Raw genomic sequence first — 14,847 nt, forward strand, 5'->3', positions numbered from 1 at the left:
TGGTTTCAGCCTGCAGTCTGAAAGGGTATAAAACCTGATGGGTGCCACATATGACCTAAAATTTACAGAACAACAGAGACCGAGCATGGAGAAAGTGGGTGGGAGAAGGAGCTAAAACTCCTGAGAGAGGAAATTCTTTTGGTAAAATCAAACAGATATGGTAGATAGGGATGGGATTACAAAGCCAACCTGTGTTACATAGGAGTTAATCCACCCACTGCTATTCCTCCCAATTTGAAATTTGATTCCCACATTGCAACAACACTTGAAGTTGTGCCCAAGAAGTTCTTCTGTTTGCTCAAACCTGGCATGCTGAAGGCTAAGAGGGGTCTGTCATTGCACTGGACACTATATCTAGGTTTGGTAGGGAAGGTCCAATGCAAGTTTGGCTTTTAAACTAAAATCAAACTGCGTAATTCTGATATAAATTGGGTGCTTGCTGACAGCCAGCAGAGGATTGAATTTCTCTTTGGTTCTGCTGTCCCCATACTGCCTTCGTTGTACTGTCTTTCAGTGGGGAGATAAGCTGTCACAAGCGTAATTCTCAGTGAAATGAGTAAAAGATCATTGATGGAAGTTTGGATCTGACTCTTGTGCCACTGACAGAAGCTGGGATTGGTGACCACAGGAGACAGATAAATCTATTTTATAGTATGGCTTCTTTAAGAAGGTACCATCAGATTAGGTGGGGTAAACATTATGGAAGTAGAAAACAGCTTGCTGAAATTTTTCAGGGACGAACTCAGTGTGAGAGCACAGGATAAGTATAAACAAATAAGTAAGTGAAGAAGTGGCTGGAGCAGATAAGAAGAACAGCTCAGGTAATTATATATAAGACACGAGAAAGCAGACAGCGTACGTGATGAGTTTAACTCTGATGGACCCATTAACTCCAGGCTGTACTGAGTTTAAAGAGTCCAAAATCCCTACAACAGCTAAGATCAATGGGAATCTGTTCTCTTTGGTATTTATTAGATGAAGGTGAGGTTAATGGATTAACTTGTCAGATGAATTTGATAGTTGATTTATATAGTAAATACTAACCCTTATAGGAAAATATTAGTTGACTTTTTTGACCATGACCTAGCACATTAAAATACAGCAGCTATTGCCCTGTGTTGCTTTTGAGAAAAATAAACAAATTGTGTAAGTGGGTTTGGGAGTCTGATGCATACATTTGTGATGTGGATGAGATTATTTCTCATGGCCAATAATCAAAACAATAACAATAAGCAAAAAAACCTCAAAGCAGCTGACACTGTGATTTACCCTTACAGGGATGGACTCAAAACAAGCATGTTGCTACATGGGGGTTGATTCACTGATCCACCAAGACTAGTGTGAATCCTTGTTATCATTTCAACAGGCACTAGATCAAACCTCAGGTTCTCAGACACTGTGCTTCATCTCAGCTGCTGAAGTTGCTTCTTCCATTACAGTCTGTGGGTCAGAATCAGGGTCAGCATCAGGCACTTGGCAAATCTGGTATCTGACTGCTGGGTGTAAAAATGCTCACAATGCTGGTGTTTAGTTTGTGTATGTCAGGACATGGGACAGGCAGGCTGGGGTCATGGGAGGGGTTGGGATACCTGTGGAAGGGGAAGGAAAAGCAACACTGCTGCCTCCATGCATCGCATCACCTCAGCTGCATCCTCCTGGTGCAGCCCTGCATCCTTGCTCAGTCTTCCCTATCATCACATCCACCACCAGCAGCCAGAGCAGCCACCTCTCACCCCTCTCTGATGGGGCACCACAACTCTGTTCTGTCTCTGAAAAGCCTCAAGCAGGCCTGCGCTGGAAGCTGTGCTAAAGTCAAGGCAGGACAGTAATATTTGTCTGACGGTGCTTCTCATCCCTTTTATTTAAAATAAGAGGCCAGTGGTGTGCAGTCAGTGATGAATTATTTCTTTGTTTCTGGACTAACAATCCATGTCACAAGTGTTGAGAATCACGGTGTCATTAACAGCTGGGTCAAGGTTCTGCATGTTTTAATCCTATATGTTTTATGTATTAGCTCTATCACAGTTTGCAATGCTATAGTTGTGTTTATAGCCATCTATATGCCTGGGGTCTTTTCCATATTTTGCCCACACTGTGTTCTGTGGTAGTCAAGATAATACTGCTTTCAGAAAATATGCTCTTGAGATGCTGAGATCTCTGAGTCCCGAAAATGAGCAGAGTGGCTAATAGGGATTGACCAGGCTTTATGCTTTTGATGTGAAAATTACAGCAAGCAAGTTCTTAATAGTCCTCAGAGGACATTTCCAAGGCAGGAAGAGCAGCAACTGGCCAGTCTTACTAGGAAACCACTGGGGGCAGTCAACCAAAGAGCCTAGGGAGAATTTAAGGTCCAAACGTGAACACACGTGACGCGATGCCTGCCTACAGCACGCCACGGCAGAGATGGCCTGCCTGCTGTCGTGAAGCACCTTGAGGCTCCTGAGCTGGGACTACCATCAGGAGGCTGGCAGGGGCTGTGCTGAATCTCAAGCCACAGGAGGAACCAAACTAATAAAGTCTGCTGGGTCTTGCAGCTCTCTGCACACTTCAGCATGGCCTGACTGCCCAGGAGATGTGATCTCCTGTAGGTATTCCCAGAATTCCCATTCTCCTCATCTCTCCAAGCTCTCTTGGCTGTGTCTGAGCCCTTTGCTATTCAGAGACCTTGGTGTGTAGATCACGGAGTTGTGAAGGCGGTTCACCCTCATACTACGTCAAGAGTGTTTTAGAAGGAAAACAACTTGGGGAAGCTAGTGGAGTTTTTATTGTAATCAAAAAGAAAATAACAACACCTGAGGCTGTGATTTGTAAAGAAATGCTAGCAGTAGCACAAAAAAGAACACAGGAGACTGAGCTCTGCTGATGACAGGCTCAGGGCCTGGGTAGTCCTTTCTGCATCTCCTGCAGAACATGGCAAGGGATGCAGAGTTGACATCCTTGTTTGAATGGTTTATCACCTGCATCTCCAAGCACAGGCTGGAAGGAACCCAGTCTGCAACGGGCTGTGCAAACACATAGACATCCCTGTACCAGGAAATTGCCACAGTAGTGGTGTGTCTAAGCAGAGGAGCAAGGCAGTGCTTTACTTGCTCAGGTTGCCCTCAGAGTGCCCTCAGAGGCTTGTGGCATACCTTAAGTCAACTTCGTACTGCGTGGTGCATCTCTTATACTCATCAGAGGCTGCGGAGGTATAAAACACAGCCTTGGCTACTTTTGCTAGACTTTCCCAGGCTTCCTTCGGAAAGATATCTGGGGCCTTTGGGGTATTAACAGAAGTAGGTAGAGTGTATTTCTCCCGTGGCATATACAGCCAGAAGCCAGACAGCATCTGTCCTGGAGGTGAGTTAGAAAAGGGTTGTGACAGAGGAAGATGCAGAGGCATGACCCAGAAGAGATGACTAATAAAAAATGACTTAAGAGCTCTCCTCCAAGGATCAAAGGTTAAGTCTAGGTCAATTGTAATAACTGCATTGCTTCACCAGTCAGGACATGTGCAGTCTTCTAGAGGAACATCTGAAACCTGTTCTCAAATGGCACTAAAGTGGCTGCCATTTGCAAAAGATTTGGCTCCCCCTGAGTTTGACAGGTGTAGTTTTACACCAGCCTGAAGCTTGTCAGTAACAGGGTCACAGGATGATTTCTTTTCTCAAAACCTTCCCAGTGAGAAAGGAATTTTCAGTGGGTAAAGCCAAGATCACTGAGTTCCCTGCAAGCACCCTCCCCTTCAGAAGCGTGTCTTGCAAAACATGGCAATAGAAATGGGGAAATGTTCCCACTCCCATGGCTTAGACTATTATTGCTGCTCAATAGGAGCTAAGCAGTGTTTATTTACTTATCCTAAAAATGGATAAAAGAGTGCAGGAATAGAAAAAATGGAGGGAGAATGGATGAATGAATAAAGTAGGAGTCTGGGTGTCTGCACTATATAGAGGAGTGCTGTGGAGAGATACCCAAGCCAACACAACATAAGCTACCCAAAGAATCAGAAGTAGGGCAGCATCCTATACAGCAAGATTTTAAACACTAGGATCCAATTCAACTCCCAGGCATCCTTTGTTCTCTGCTGCAAAACTTGGCAACACTGCTGCATGTTTCAGTTTCACACACTGGTTTGGGAAGTGCTGATTCAATGGGATGGTTTTGCTGCCAGTGCCTGAGCTTGCCGCCTCGCTGTAAATGGGAGTTTAGTCACAGCATTTTGCCTGACACATACCTGCCCATCCTGTTGTCATTATCAGTTTAAGTATTTCCGTCTCACAGAGGGGCGCACAGTAAAAATATATTACAAAGGCTAAAAAGATTTAGTCATCATCAGCAGTTCAGTTAAGCTTACATAGCTGACTGCTCAGAAGAAATAAGATTCTTAATTGGATAGTTTTCTATTTGAAAAAGCAGTATGGCTTAATGTGGAGTTTCTCCTAATGAAACAACGGTCCAGAAGCACCCGTGGGCAGCACAGGGGGTGGCTAACTAGTCACTACAAAATCCTTCTGTCTGTCAGCTACTTACCATTATCTTTCTAAGAACACATTTTTTTTCCTATGCAACATTGATTAGCACTATTAGACACCACTCATTTGCACATTAATAGGAGAATATGTTACCTTTTGGTGTGGCCAGATGATAACCTCCTGCATTTTCAAGGTGAGCTGTCTGCAAGGCTTCTCCTTCTAGTGTTTGACAAAGAAGATGGGTTAATAGCTAGATGGAGCTATAGTATGGGCAATTCTTCTAGGTTCTGCTTTTGCACACTTAATTCTTATGCCCATTCGCCTTTGAACAACCTTTTATTCAGAAATTGTTCCAGTCATGTTTGTGTAGTGTGTGCTAAATGCTAAGTGCAGGGCGAAGGAGAAACACAGTTTAATCTTGCTGTAAGCACTACATACGGTATGAGGGAAAAGATGCTATTCTGTTATTCCTTATGACACTAACCTGGACTGGGTACCTCACTGGAAGAGAGTCTATTTCATTGTGAAACTGCGATAATTGAAATGTCACTTAAGCTTAATTCTCTTCACAGAACTGTTAGTTGAGACTTTTCAGACCCTGATGTGGGTAATTTTTTGCTTCCATTTACTTCAGTAGAACAATACTTGGCCAGTGCTGAGTGCTTCTGATAATTCCTCTAGAAATATCTGTGAGAGGAAGTCAAGAGCTGTTGGCAATTTCTTCATTATATATGGCATTCACCAGATTATTCCAGATTTTAAAGCAAATTAAAACTTGGCTTTAGACATCATGATGAACAATGTAGAGAACTGAGACTGTTTCCCCTTTTTCCTGGTTAGTTTAGGAATGAGGAGTTATTTAGATCTCTATTTCCTATCTGAATTCATTCAAAAAGAGTATTTTACTGTGAAAGTGAACACCAGACCAAAGACTGTTCATCAGTTACATATGGCTTATACTCACCACAGACACTGATAATCAGAAGTCAGTGTGTATATTGTTTTTCCTGGCTACTGGAACTACATATAATTTTCTTTTTTTTTATTTTAAGGTTTTATAAAATTTTATAAATTGGCAGACCTCTCCAGCAACCTGATGCGAGAAATTGTCTACTCATGGAGGAGGAAGAGGAAGCATGTGTGCGTAGGAAATAACCAACACTAAAAATTTTGAAGACATGTAAGCCCTGCTCTTTATTCTTTTACAAAAGGAAACAGAATCTAGAGATAAATTCAGTGTCTGGTTAAGCTGTGTCAGTCCCACAAGGCCTTCCTGCCTCGCAAAGGAATGGCAGGAGAAAAGCTAAAGCACTTGAAGCACATTATTGGTGAACAGATTTTTATGTATGTATATTTTTTATAACAGCCTTTTCCCATGATTGCCTCTGCATGTCTAAGTGCAGTACTGTTTGTGATATCTCTTATCTTGTATAGCTGTCATCTCATTTGTGGGTGAATACACTGAAATTTCATTTCGAGTAATTTCATTTTTCCAGCCAGTATCAGGTTTAGTATACTAGAAGCTCCTAAACTAGTATGCTAAAGCTCATGAGAGCTTACTGCACTCATGAAATATGCCTGACATGTGCTTGGTGTTTTCCACATGTGATTGAGTTTGGGCTTGCAATTCGCAAATGCTTAATGCTCAATAAAGACTTATCTACCCCTGCCTCAGTGGACCTAGCTGCCTTCCTGCTTGATCAATGATGTATTGTCTTGCTCACTACTTCTTGTATCTGATCTCCGTATGCTGCAATTTTTCCACTCTTTTGCCTTGCAAGCTGCTCAGTAGTGTCCTAGAACTCAAACATCTGGTGAGTGAATGACCTGAGGGTGATGGCCACCACTTCAGACCCTGCTCACAGAAACACTGCCTGTGGTCTTGAGTCTCATCTGAGTGAAGCAAGGGAATCTGATTATAAATTTCTGCTGGCTGGAGGGACTTGATGAAGGCTTCAAGATCCTGAGATCTTCCTGGAAACTTCCTTGCATTCTGCTAATCTTCCTGCTAAGAATAATATCCAAAGAGCCTAATTAATTTCTCTTTTCAGTTCCATAACCCTAAAAAGAGGTTATAGAGAACTAGCATGAATGGTGGCAGCATCAGCCTGCAAGGAGCTTACCTGGGATGTACAAATACCCAAGGCATGATTTCCCATACCCAGGCCACTCCTGATAGATGTGCGTCTGATCTGTTTTTAAAGACCTCCAGTATAGAGACGTCACGGCATCCTCAGGCAATTCCTGTGCTTTGCTATTCTTATCATTAGAAAGTATTTCCTAATGTCTGACGTAAATCTTCCTTGCCACAAGCTGAACTCATTATTCTTGTCCTGCCCTCTATAACCAGAAGCTACTTCAGTAGTTGCCTGTTCACTCTCATTCCCACTGAATGCGATTTTTTCCTTTAATTCTGATGCAAAGGTGAACAGTGACTATGTTGACAGAAACAAAGCTGACATGTTTACAAGTGTTCCTCAAAGCTTTACTATTTCTTGGCATTAGGAACCAAGGCTGTCATCTCTAGTGCTGCTGTTTGCAAAATGCCGTTCTCTTCACATACACAGGGATCAGAAGAGACTTTTAAGGCTAATGCAGGCGTAGACAATACAAGTGGAACTGCAAACCCCCAGTTATGTAATGCTAAAAAGGTAGAAGATTAGTTTATTTTGATCTGATCAAAAGTCTACTGAAGATAATGAGAGCATGTGTACTTTTTCACTTAAGACTGGATGAACAAATCTTTCAAGACCGACCTGCACCTATAACCCTTTGTCAAGCCAAACCTGCCTCTTGGAGCAGCTAATTCCACATATGCGGAATTCCTTAACATGAGCTTTTATTCATGTATCCTGGACTTGAAAAGTCTTGAACAGGACATCATAGACCCATTCTTCATCAGGTACTTCAGTTTTTACACTTTGTAGCACAGAAATTGTGGAAGGGATCCGTGTCTCCTAGCATTAGGTGTCAACAGTTTCTACATCTGAGCTACTTATCATAGAATCACAGAATGGTTCGGATTGGAAGGGATCTTTAAAGATCATCTTGTTCCAATCCTGCTGCCATGGGCAGGGACACGTTCCACTAGATCGGGTTGATTAAAGCTCCATCCAACCAGACCCTGAACAGTTCTAGGGATGGGACATCCACAACTTCTCTGGGCAACCTGTTACAGTGCCTCACCACCCTTATTGTAAAATGTCTTTTTCTTATGTCCACTCTAAATCTACTTTCTTTTAAGTTTAAAACTGTTGCCCTTTGTCCTGTCACTACAGGCCCTGTAAAAAGCCTCTCTCCATCTTTCTTATAAGCCCCCTTTATATATTGAAAGGCTGCTAAAAGATCTCCTTGGAGCTTTCTATTCTCCAGGTTGAGCAAACCCAACTCTCAACCTTTCTTCATAGGAGAAGTGTTCCATCCCTTTGATGATTTTCGTGGTCCTACTCTGGACCCCCTCTAACAGGTTCATGTCTGTCTTGTACTGGAGACCTGAGCTGGATGCAGTACTCCAGGTGGATGTCATGAGAACAGAGTAGAGGGACAGAATCACCTCCCTTGATCTGCTGGCCACACTTTTTTCATGTAGCCCAGGGTACGGTTGGCTCTCTGAGCAGCAAGTGCACATTGCTGTCTCATATCTAAATTTTCATCTGCCAATATCCTCAAGCCCTTCTCTGCAGAGCTGCTCTCAATCCATTCATGACCCTGCATGTACTGACAGTGAGGATTGCTCCAACTCGTGCAAGACCTCGCACTTGGCCTTGTTGAACTTCATGAGGTTTGCATGGGCCCACTCCTCAAGCCTGTCAAGGTCCCTCTGGATGGCATCTCTTCCCTCAAGCCTATCAAGTGTACTTGCTAGCCTGTGTCAATACAGTCAGTCAAACTTCTGTGACCAAACGTAGTCATCTCCTTGAGCTGCCTTGCACACAGTGTGTGTTAATTGCATTGACTAAACTCTCTGTTTGCTATGAAAGCTGTCCAGGGTGATTTGTGCAGGTGTAGATGCCTTCACTTGAGACACCTACAACTAATCATGTATATCCCTCGTGTAAAATGAAGCCACAAGAACTTAATGTCAAGCCAGAGCCAGCAATATTGATGGAAAGTGTATGAGTAGTAAGATTTGCTGTGCTTCCGCTTGCTCTTGACTCACTTGGTAGCACAGGCACAGATGGAGTATCTTTCCTTCCATTTCAGAGGGTTCTGCATAGGGTCTAGTTCACAAAATTCAGTTTGCAGAAAAGTCTCTTTGCCTTTGAATTAAAAAAAAACCACTTTGTGGAATAACTTGCAGTGCAAGGGTGTCTCGGAGTCCCAGTTAAAATCTGAGAATGGATATACAGGTTTCAGGGCTTCTTTTTGCAGAAAGACAAACTCCACTAGTAACTTAATTCGGAAGTTCATTTGAGTGGTTTCTTCATTGTAAATTTATCCCAGATTATTTTGGTAAGATTTGGCTATAAAACAAGAAATCTCATGATTGTTTACATGTACATTGCAAACTTTGATTGAGAATAAAGTGGAAATATTTCATATGGTAGGTCCTCCTTGTCATCTCGCTTTATTTTGACACTGCTGAGACCAAAAGCCCTAAGTTTCTGCCCAGGTATTTTTGCAGCTGTGTTTAAATCAAACATTAACTTTCTTTCAGCAACACAATGACTATGTTTTTGCAACTGTTGAGTAAGTAACGGATGTTTCCTGGAAGAGTGAGACGGTCAGTACCTGGTGCTTGTTTAAACGAAAATGTTGTCCATGCTGTAATCTTCCACCATGAGGAGGTTTCTCTGCTTGTCTGTAAACAGGCAGTTTGGGTCCTATACATTGGGACTCACTGCTTTTCATCATTGTGTTTCAAAGCTCATTTTTCACAGCACACTAAAACTGCTGCAGGAACTTCTGCACTGTGAGGCAGAGTTTGCCACCCACTTACTGAAAAATCCCGAAGTCTAGAAATACAAATGAAAACTTTTTATCAAAGAGTTAAGCAGAGTCAAGTAGAAAATCTCTCTGCTTTCTGCTTTATTGCATGCAGAGGCCAGACAGACTATCATTTTGTTAATGCTGCTATTTAGATAGATCTTGTTGGGTGCACTTGAAGCACTAAGTATCTTGATTCACAGATGTTTTATAAGCAAGGCTATTTCTGTGACATTGAGTTGAACTTGAAATTGGAAGTGTCAAATGAAGTATTTTGCTGTTTTCTATCTAGCTAGCTGCAATTTATCTATGTGAAATCTGATCTGATCATCTAAGGACCCTAACTGGAGCAAATGAAATGTTTTATCACCAGGAATCACTTGAGATGACTTTCCAGAAGGCATAAAAGGCATAATGGGCTGTCCTCCTTGCACTTGTGGATGAGATATTTTTGCTGCAGTGAATCTGCAGTATTAGGGTGCATGTCTGTCTTTTCTTTGTCTATCCAGCCTGATGGGTTTCTGCTAGGAGATGAAAGCTCCTCATTGCACCCCTATGATCTTGGTGCAATAAGGAGCACCTTGGTTAGGTACTCCTAACCATTACAGACTATGAAACAGAGTAGGATGTTATCCCATGACCAGTTCACAGGGCACTACTGCCTTTTTTGGCTCTTTCAAGAAGAGGGCAGAGCTGACTTCGAGGCTCCAAACTCGTTCCTAGCTCAGTACTGAGAAATCTCAGAAGCTACTCCAAGTTGTCCCTCATCTCATACTTCCCTTACTTTTGACTCATATTTCAGCCTGACATTCAAAACCGATTTTTATCAAATCTTCTTTATCTCACCTCAAAACCTACGCTCCAGCTCCTTTGTCCTCCTGCCCCTTCCTAACCACCTTACTCAAGAGACGTTTGGACACAATTTCCAGATGGAGATGGTGGTGTTATCTCACTGTGTCTCCTCTGTTGGTAAGTGGGCACAAGGGAAGTCGCAATCTCTTGTCATTAGCCTGGGACCCAACTGTGCCTTCACTGCTTGCCCCCACATTGCCTCCTGAGTGTGACACCCAAGGTACAGCCTAAGCTAAGGTCCTGCGAGACTGGAAAGGGAGAGGAGGGTAGACTGGTATTTAAGCATCTGAGTTTTGTTCATTCTCTTTTTTCTCAGGAAGAGCAATTTTAAAGTTCTGAGGAGACTCAATCCCCCTGGCCACTCCTCTTTGCTGTTGCTTCATGTCTGAGCTCTAGCAAATGGTGAGCAGATTAAAATGATAGTCCCCATCACGTGCTCATCTTGGAATTAGGTTGATTCCTTCAATCCCATCCCCAGCACTGGAGAAGGGCCTCAGTCATGACTTCAGGTGAGAGGAGAACAGCTTCAAACCTGCCTTCATCATGCCAAGCTCAATTAAAATAGCATTAAACCACAAGACAGAGTAAGGTTCAAGTTGCTTCTCAGCTGGAAACACTGGAGAAACAGTAAACACAACGCCTGCCGCTTCCAGGGGGTTGGTTGTTTGTGTTTTTCCTTAACGAAGCTGTTCCTCAGAATGGAGCCCTCCGCTCCCCATCGTGCAATGGTAGCCTTACCCACAGCCCCTGTTGGGATGAAAACAGTGCTTGGAGAGGGGCAGGATGTGGCAGTCACCCATACCGTCAACTGTGTATATTTAAACATCAATGAATAGACGTTTTTTCAGGGGAAAAGAAGTGCGAGCAAGCACCATCCCCAGTGCCTTCCCTCGAGGGCTGGCAGCTGCTCCTGGCTTTGGCTGCCCGCTGCAGACACAGCACGGGGGGACTGTGTCATCCCACTCCAGCAGTGGGGAGCAAGTGTTTCTGGCTCCCAAGTCTTGTGTGTTTCCCACAAGGCATCTTGCTTATTTAAAAGGCTGGGACTGTCAGGTTCATGCCATGTTCCAGCTCCATGTGGGGTGAAAATTCCACCCCTCTAAAAGGCAACTTCAGGGAGCTGGGACACACTTTCATGGCTGCATTTCAAATTCCCTATTACGTATGAGACCCAGGGGCTTCTTCTGAGGTTAGCAAGATTCCCCCAAGTAGTTTTCTCCACCTCTAGCATCAGAAAAGAGTGATAACTTTTTTCCAACCCTTATCCCAGATCTCTCTATGCCAGAAAATAAAGTTAATTTTCTTTCTGACATTCCTGTGTCACACCCTCATTACAACATCCTTCTATAGTAGCATTCCTGTGCGTGAGAAAGAGAAAAGTGAATCTGAAGCGACTTTACTTGGTCTAACTCTGGTCAAAATTTCTGCCAGCAGTTACTCCCATGTATAGCCATTGCTCATAGGCAGATGTGAAACTAGAATTAAGGTTTTTCTTCTCCTGTCAAAACGGCTCAAAATGTCAGAATCAAAAGACTGTGGGTAAGAGGGGAACACGGTGTGTGCTGGTGAGTTTGCTTAATTCACAAGTCAACAGCAAAAATCATTTCTATGCCAGGTACTTAAACACCTTTTGTAAACCATCCCAGTGATTAACACACCAAAGAACGTGTCAGTCGCAGCTGGAGCCATTGCAGTGTTATGGTCAACTCAAGTGATGATCTTAGGGGATATTTCTCAACTCTGCTTTTCAGAGAAGTGGGTTTACACCAGCCTCCTGCCTCATGCACTCCCGCCGGAGCATCCAGTTGCCTACGCGTAAAAGAATGCTCACTCTCTCTTCGGGAAGAAAGCCTCTAGCACAAGGCTGCAGTGCCAGCCCCTCAACATGTTAAATGCATGATCGCTGGAGTTTCACAGATTTTCTGACATTGTTGTCAGTCTGAGACTTTGAACAATGACTATGATGAATGCTGAAATTTGAAACAGGGTTGCGCTGTCAATCCAACTATATTATCTTAGGAAGTTTGAAAGACATGCTCTGTACTCTTGGTAGGAAAAGTCGACACTCATTATGTGGTGGAGATACCATATGTATTCCCTGAAGTAAATACTAGAAGCAGAAAGCCAAGTGAAACCTGATCTTTACCAATACTTGGAAGCTGTATGATCCAAGGGCTGGAGCACCTCTGCTATGAAGACAGGCTGAGAGAGTTGGGGCTGTTCAGCCTGGAGAAGAGAAAGCTCCGGGGTGATCTTATAGCAGCTTTCCAGTACCTAAAGGGGGCCTACAGGAAAGCTGGAGAGGGACTTTTTACAAGGGCATGTAGTGATAGGACAAGGGGCAATGGCTTTAAACTGAAAGAGGGGAGATTTCGATTAGATATAAGGAAGAAATTTTTTACATTGAGGGTGGCACAGGAACAGGTTGCCTAGAGAAGTTGTAGATGCCCCATCCCTGGAAGTGTTCGAGGCCAGGTTGGATGAGGCTTTGGGCAACCTGGTGTAGTGGAGGGTGTCCCTGCCTATGGCAAGGGGCTTGGAACTAGATGATCTTTGAGGTCCCTTCCAACCCTAACCATTCTATGATTCTATGATTCTATGTTGTACCCATGAAAAATGGACTGTCAGATACACCAAGAGGCTAGCACACGCGTAGAAGTATACGATGACACAAAATTTTCAAGACTGACCAATCTCCTTCAGAGGTGCTATTTTTCCAAGACATTATTTTCAGGCTGCATAAGAAGCAAGAATCTCACATATAGCATGGAGAAAGCTGCCCCTTTAAAAATCAGCCTCGTGATTCTGCTTGTCATGCGAAAATTTCAACTGAATACTAATGAGGAAATTCTGTTTTCAGTTAAGCCAATGTAAACTCAGGGAAATTTAACCAAGATTGGTGAAGTCACTTCAGATTTGCACCATAGCAGAAGTTTGATTGGAACATTTGCTTTCATGTAACTTTTGCGGCTTTATTCCATTCATTATATACGACCATAATTTATGGAGGTTCCACATGTACATGCAAGTTAAGGCAATTTGGTTTCTTTTATTAAGCTATGAGTCTGTTTTATAATCAAAGTAAATCAGGCTCATTTGCACACCAAAAAATCTTGGTGTGGATTTCTGTCTGTGGGAGTGGAGACAAAGTATCTTGCTTGCTGACTCTCGCCAAACTATGCGTTTAGCTTACCCAGTCAATTTTCACAGTGACTCAGTGCAATTCATTTGCTCTAGTGAGATATGCAAATGCTAATTTTTGAGAGCTGTATTCAAATTTAGTTCTTACCAATGCATGTATGAATTAATATTAAGGACTTCAGTGATGTTACACTGGAGTTTCGCTATGATAATTAAGAAGCGAATATGGCTTTGACACAGGGGAGAGGAGAAGCCACAAAGCAGATCACAACACAAAACTGTAAATTTCCACATTTGCTTTGTCCTGGCTGTTACTTTAGCACACTCAGACTAGCTGATGGTCCCAGAGCAAAAGCACCAAGTGAAGATGTCTCCGTCAGTAGCACTTGGCCTCCTTCCCCCAAGGTCTGAGTACTGACACGCATGACAGGAAGCCTGAGGTTCTATCTTCTCATCTCTGACCCTTTAAATGCTGCGTTAACAAAAGGCATAAACTCCTGTTCTTTCGAGTCTGCTGTGTGAGCTAAAACACAATAGCTCCAAGGTGGTTGCAGTCTCACTGTGGTTCTGGCCAAATGACTGTGTTTTGCTACGTTAAGGACTGAGTTATCCCTTAAAGGACAGATTCTGTGCTAAGAATAGCAGAAATGCCATTGCTGAAGTGTCTCGGTTTGAAAAAAAAAAAAAAAAAAAAAAAACCAGAGGTCTGCTAAGGAAGGCAGGAGCCTCCCTCGAAATGAAAACTGTAAACCCCCTCCCTCCGAATTACTAAAATTTTGAAATTAAAGGGCTCTCAGGCAAAGATATGGGAGTAGAAATAACAGTTCTTTACTGGGAAGATTAAAGAGAAGGGAAAACAACAACAACAACCCAAATGCAACAGTACACAAAAAGAAAAAAAAAAAACCAAAAAACAGAAACCCGCTGACAGAGTCAGAATACGACCTGACACCCTGCTGGTCAGGGTGCTGGCAGCAGTCTGATCAAACGGTGGCTGCGGCCCTCCTGCAATGGCAGACGTGGCTCCACAGAAGCAGCGATCCTGCCGAAGGGCGCGGGCCCCTCCGAAGGGCCGGCGGTGCTGCAGATGGCCTGGTCTTCCTCGAGTGGCTGCTCTGTCCCAAGTAGTCCAGCAGCAGCCCCAAGTGCCCGTCTGTCTCCCCCGGTGACTGCCAGAGCCCGACCGCCGCCGCCGCCCCTTTCCCGCGCGCCCCCGGGTGCAGTCCCCAGGCCCGCCCTCTCCTCCCCCGCTGGAGCATCTCCCATGGGGCCGATGTTGTTCTGGGAGTCTGGCCGCAGATCCTTGATTGCCCATCAAACAGAGATGGCTCCTGGAGGGAGTGATCCACAGTCATGGGCAAGGCATTGATGGCCCATTAACAGAAGACAGTCTGGGAGGAGGAGGCAAGGGAAACATTGCCCCACCTGGTTTCAGCAGCTCATGAAGATGGTGATAGAATACATACTTTTGGGCACA

The sequence above is a fragment of the Tauraco erythrolophus genome, chromosome 3 (genome assembly GCF_009769465.1).
Source record: "Tauraco erythrolophus isolate bTauEry1 chromosome 3, bTauEry1.pri, whole genome shotgun sequence".
Taxonomy (NCBI): domain Eukaryota; kingdom Metazoa; phylum Chordata; class Aves; order Musophagiformes; family Musophagidae; genus Tauraco; species Tauraco erythrolophus.